Raw genomic sequence first — 6,895 nt, forward strand, 5'->3', positions numbered from 1 at the left:
AGCCTCATATAGTGCCATTTTAATACTAGACTGATAATTATTATTATATGCAAATTCAACCAAAGGCAGGTATTTTTCCCAGTTACCTTCGAATTCCAAAACACAACACTAGAGCATATCCTCTAAAATCTGTATTACACGTTCAGATTGACCATCAATCTAAAGATGAAATGTAGTGCTGAAATGTAATTGTGTACTCAAAGCTTCTTGTAATTTACTTTAGAATTGAGATGTAAACTAGGGATCTTTGTCTAAAATAATGGAAATCGGCACTCCATGCAGTCTGACAATCTCAGAAACATATAATTCAGCCAATCTATCCAAGAAGAAATCCATACGTACCAGAATAAAGTGTGCAGACTTTGTTAGACGGTCAACGATTACCCAAATAACATCTTTCTTTTTCAAAGATAAAGGTAATCTGGATACAAAATCCATTGTAACTCTTTTCCATTTCCATTTGGGTATCATTACTGACTGTAGTAATCCTGAAGGCACCTGATGTTCAGCTTTTACTTGCTGACATGTCAATCATTTAAATACAAATTCAGAAATATCTCGTTTCATTCCCGGCCACCAGTACGTTTTTTTTAAATCATTATACATTTTGTTACTACTTGGATAAACAGACATAGTACCATTATGAGCTTCATGTAAAATATTTTGTACTAGTTCTAAATTCCTCAATACACATATTCTGCCCCTGAATAACAGACAACCATTGGACCCAATCTGAAATTCTGGATCAGAATTCAACTCACACTATACCCGTTTAGCTTGTAATTTATCATCATTCTTCTAAACTTCACAAATCTGTTGTAGAAATATTGGTTTAGCTTTTATCTCAGCTATGATTGAACCATCATCAGAAAAAGATAACCGAGTATTCATTGCTTGCAAAGCAAACTGAGATTTCCTACTCAGAGCATCAGCAACTATATTGGCTTTTCCTAGATGATAGTCAATAACCAGATCATAATCTTTTAATAACTCAAGCCATCTACGCTGTCTCATATTCAAGTCTTTTTGCGACATCAGATTCTTCAAACTCTTGTGATTAGTGAATATGTGACATTTTTCACCAAACAAGTAATGCCGCCAGATTTTCAATGCAAATACAATAGCTGCTAATTCCAAATCATGTATCGAGTAATTTCTTTCATATGGTTTTAGCTATCTAGAAGCATAAGCTATTACTTTACCTTCTTGCATCTATACACAGTCTAAACCATTCAATGATGCATCACTGTCAATTACAAATTCTTTACTCGATTCAGGCTGAACTAGTACGGGTGTTTCAGTCAACAAAGTTTTCAATTTGTCAAAACTCTGCTGGCATTTATCAGACCACTCGAATTTTACATCTTTTTGCAATAGACGAGCTATCATCGAGAATCCTTTTACAAATCTTCGATAATAACGGACTAATTCTAGAAAACCTCTAACTTCAGACACATTTTTTGTTAGTTTCCGATTAACAATAGTTGAAATTTTATTCGAGTCTACTGTAATGCCTTCAACAAATACTATTTGTCCAAGAAGACCAGCTTCCCGAAGCTAAAATTCACATTTACTAAATTTGGCATACAGTTATTTTTCACGCAGAGTTTGCAATACAATTCTCAAATGATTAGCATGTTCATCTTCATCTCGAGAATACACCAGGATATCATCAATAAATACCAGCACAAATTTGTCCAGATATGGCCTAAAAATTCTATTCATTAAATCCATAAATACTGCAGGTGCATTAGTCAAGCCGAATGGCGTCATAAGGAACTCATAATGTCCATACTTGGTTCTGAAAGTTTTCTTCGATACATCCTAGTCTTTCACTTGCAATTGATAGTATCCAGAATGAATATTTATTTTAGAGAACACAGCAGTACCTTTCAGTTGATCAAACATGTCATCAATTCATGGCAATGGATACTTGTTCTTGATGTAACCTTGTTGAGTTGCCTGTAATCAATACACAGCCTCAACGATCCATCTTTCTTCTTTACAAACAGAACCAGTGCACCCTAAGGTGAATGATTAGGTAGAGCAAAGCCCCTATCTGTCAGTTCTTACAACTGTGCTTTCAACTCTTTTAACTCTATTGGGGTCATTCGATAAGGTGCTGTAGATATAGGAGTTGTTCTTGGAATAAGATTTATAGAAAATTCCACCTTTTTGACTGGCAGTAATCCGAGTAATTCTTCTAGAAACACATCAGAAAACTCACAAACAACTGATACTGACTTACTCTTCGATTCAAATACTTTAGTGTCCAACACATATGCAAGATAAGCATCATACCCTTTTCTGACATATTTCTGTGTAGATATAGCTAAGATTACATTAGATAACCCATCAAGTTTATCAGATTCAACATGAAGTCATTCACCATTCTGACATTTCAACACAATGTATTTTGGTTTACAATTCACCACCGCATCATGTTAAGTTAACCAGTTTATTCCCAAAATTATATCAAATTTATCAAAAAGGCAGTAGCATCAAATCAGTCGAGAAATAATAACCCTTTACCATCAACAGAAAGTTTTTACAAACTTTATCCACCACAACATACTGGCCCAGGGGGTTTGAAACTTTAACCACAAATTCAGTGAACTCAACAGGTAAATTTTTAATAGACACTAAATTTGTGCATATGTATGAAAGTGTTGAACCAGGATCAATCAAAGTAGTAATATCAGTATCAAGAAGAGAAAATGTACCAGTAATGACGTCTGGTGTAGAGGCATCCTCTCTTGCACAAATAGCATATGTTCTTGCTGGTGGTCGCGCTTCAGATTTAACTATTGGATCTTTCGTGGCACTTTGGCTACCATTAACATTGCCAGGGTGTCGGGGTGGTCTACCTCTTGAGGCGGGGTTAGTCGGCTTCGAAGTCTGATCAATATCTTTTTCAATCCTCTCTGGACAATCTTTAAGATAATGGTCAAGAGAACCACATCTATAGCAAGCTTCACTTCTCATATGACACTCCCTAAAATAAAATTTATTACAATGTTTACACCTCAATTTGGGGTTACCAACACTTCTAACACTTGTTACAGATAGAGACAAAGATCTTGAGTTAGAGCGTTGAGAACCTCATTCTTTTTCGAAATATCCCACAAATACGGTAAAATGATCATGATATTTCTTTGATTTCTTTGAAGCAAATGATTGTGACTTGCCCATAAATCTTTTACCAAAAATCTGGGCTTTTCTCTCTGCTTATTTCTTTTCTTTGCTTAATTCCTCAACTTTGTGTGTCCGATCAGCCAGTACTACAAATTTTCTTAATTCAAGAATTTCAATCGATAGCTTGATGTCTTCATTTAATCCTTCTTCAAAACGTTTACATATATCAGCCTCAGTCGAAACCCATTCTCTGGCATACTTGCTTAACTGAATGAATTCCTAATCTTATTCAAATACTGTCATATTTCCTTGTTTAAGCTCTAGAAATTCTTTCTTTTTTTAATCTAAAAATGTCTGGCTAATATACTTCTTTCTGAATTCTGTTTGAAAAAACTCCCATGTAACATTTTCCTTTGGCACAATAGAAACCAGAGTATTCTACCACTGATAAGTTGAATCTTTTAACAATGATACAACGCATTTCAGACACTCAGCTGGTGTACATGATAATTCATCTAAAACTCTGATAGTATTTTCCAACCAAAATTCTGCTCTTTCTGGATTATCTTTGGCAGTGGCCCTAAATTCTTCTGCCTCATATTTACGGATTTTATCTACTGGAGGCTTACCAATTCTAACAGGTTCATCACTTTGTGGCATATTGGGAATCGATTGAGGAGCAAGAGGGAGAGGTTGTTGTACAAAAAGATTTATTTTTAAGAATTCTGTGAACTGCTCGTTCATCATTTGAAAGAGGGCTTCTTTTGCCTCCTCACCTCGGCCCTCAAATATGGGCCTTCTACTACTACTAGATGCAGCTCTTTGTATAAAAGCTTGAGCAGTGCTCTCAGCTTCCTCGGATTCAACTCTAACTTGGTTGGATGATATTACTATATGAAAAACATGTTTAAAATGGTCAGGAGATATCACACTATCACAAATTATATAATGGCATGTATAGCTAAACTCGTACTTGCTACATTAGTCTGAGAATCGGCTAAACCGTAGCTTTGATACCAATAAATGTAATACCCCTAACCTCCATCTGTCACCGGAATAGGGTCACAGAGCATTAACAGAGTTTACAAATCAATTACAAAAAATTTCATATCTTTTACTATTCATATTTGAAATCAATCATATCGTCCCTTAATTAGATCCTCAAGGACCAAAATACACATTAGAATAAAATCGGGACTAAACCAAAAACTCAAAAAAATTTCGCAAAATTTCAAAATTTTTCTTAGGTGTAGGGGACACACGCCTGTGTGGTCATGCCGTGTGGCTCAAACGGCCAAGTGATACACTAGTGTCTTAGGCCGTGTGGGCATTTGATGTGAGATACACAGCCGTGTCCCAGCCTGTGTTCAAATTAGGGTAGCTACTGACTTGGGTGACACGACTGGCTACACGCCCGTGTGGACAATTTAATTTTCAAAAATTAGGTGCATGATTCACATGGCCAAGACACACGCCCGTATCTCTGCCCGTGTAACCAATTCTGAGCATTCTGTTTCTTAATTTTTAAGATGCTGAGGACAAACGGCCGAACCACACGCCCATACACATGGCCGTGTGTCACACATGGTAGAGACACGCGCCCGTGTGTCTGCTCGTGTGGACAAAATAAGGTTATTCCCAAGCCTTATTTCTCACCCTTTTTACCTTGCACCTATACAAATATATTCACCAACCAATTCGAAGCATATAAATCAATCAAATAATCAAGTTTTATGCATGACACATTTACTCATGCTTTCAAGTATCATATTTATATTAAAATTATATACTTACCCAAACTTAATTGCATCTAATATATTAAACCAAACACATTCATATACTAAATATAATAAACCTTATGCATAAGTAGGCATTAAATTTACTATCACTAGCCATTCCAATGACTAGTTATAACCAAAACATTTGCATACTCTCATTTATTATCATTAGCTTATACATGCCATTATATCAAGGTAAGATTCCTATTTATACCAAAACGAGCTGGAGGATAGTGTGATGATGCTCCGACCGATCTCCAACCTCTACAACTTTCCGAGTACTATAAAACAGAGGAAAGAAAACCTAGTAAGCATTTTATGCTTAGTAAGTTCATATAACAAGAATTTAACTTACCAATCATGTACATTCAAAATAAGTATACAAACATGCATCCAAATCATTATGGTCATTTTCCTAAACACATATGATATCAAGAAACTTGTTAGTCATGTATATCATGTAAACATCAAAAATCAAAGATGAGCTCATCATTTAATATCTTTCACAAACATGTGCTTTCCATATCATATTTCCATATAACATGTACATTTCCATAATCAATCATCTTAATCTCATGTTTTCTTATAACAAAAGTTTTATCCGTTGAATTATTGAAATGTCGATGGATACCCAAGTAGCATACGCGAGGTATACAAATCAATGATCCGTCAATTCATGTTTAGGGGTACCCATATGAGCACATAATCAGGAAGCACACTCTCGAGTCATATATCATGATGCTCATATGAGCCATGTAACAGGAAGCTTATCCGGGCTAAACAGGAAACTCAAAAGAGTTTAGAACAGGAAGCTCATTGAGCTTAATAGGTATCTCTGAAGAGTTATTAACAGGAAGTTCTGGATAGCATAACAGGTATTTCAAGCGAGCCATGTCAGGAAGCTTATAAGAGCCTATATTGGGATGCTCATGAAGAGTTGCGTTTGTGTCTACAATAAATGCTGGACCACAACCGATCGAATCGTGTAATAGGATGCTCACAGAGAGCTGCGGTAGTGCGCAACACATGCAAGATCACTACCGATCAAGATGCTCGCAGGAACTATATAACAGGACACTCGAGAGGGCTTATAACAGGATTGCTTGTCTGAGCTATATTCTATCCGCAACATATGCAGGACTATCATCAATACGAAAAAATACTGTATCCATCGCATTTCATTATTCAAACGTAACTATCATTTTATCGAGCAATATCAGGCATGTAATCAGTTTCATACATTAAACGTTTATGCAATTCACACAAATACAATATTCTATTCAAACATATTAATACACATAATTAAGTTACACGAACTTACCTCGACACTTGTTCGTATACAGAAATCTACTAATCCGACACTTTTCTTTTCCTCGATCTAGCTTTGTATTTGAAGTTTTTGGATCTAAATAAATAAATTTAATTCCAGTTTAATCCATTTCATACCTAATTTAATTCAATTCACATCCTAAGCAAAATTACCAATTGTGCCTTTATACTTTTCATAAATGATGATTTTGTCCCTAGGCTCGGAAAATGAAATTCATGCAATTTAATCCTTATTTCAAGCCTAACCGAATTTTACATGTTACAATAATAGCTCATAAATTTCACAAAAATAATAATTTTTCCATGGATTTTACCATTTTTTCAATTTGGTCCCTAAATCATAATTTCATAAAAATTCTCTTTGTAAAAGTTGTTTATCTATCAACAACCTTTCATTTTCTACCATAAATTTCAAAATTTCAACATTTACATCCATGGAAAAATTTCTATACTTTGACATCTTTACAAATTAATCCCCAAAATAGATAGATTAAGTTGTTACAAACTCGAAAATATAAAAATTACTAAAAACGAGACAAGAATCTTAACCAATTAAGCCAAGAAAGCTTGCTTGAATGTTTTTCTCTTTCCTAGGGTTTCCATGTATTTTTGGGGAAGAAGATGATAATAATAATAGGTTATTTCTATTTAAT

The sequence above is a fragment of the Gossypium hirsutum genome, chromosome A03 (genome assembly GCF_007990345.1).
Source record: "Gossypium hirsutum isolate 1008001.06 chromosome A03, Gossypium_hirsutum_v2.1, whole genome shotgun sequence".
In the NCBI taxonomy this organism is placed as follows: Eukaryota; Viridiplantae; Streptophyta; class Magnoliopsida; order Malvales; family Malvaceae; genus Gossypium; species Gossypium hirsutum.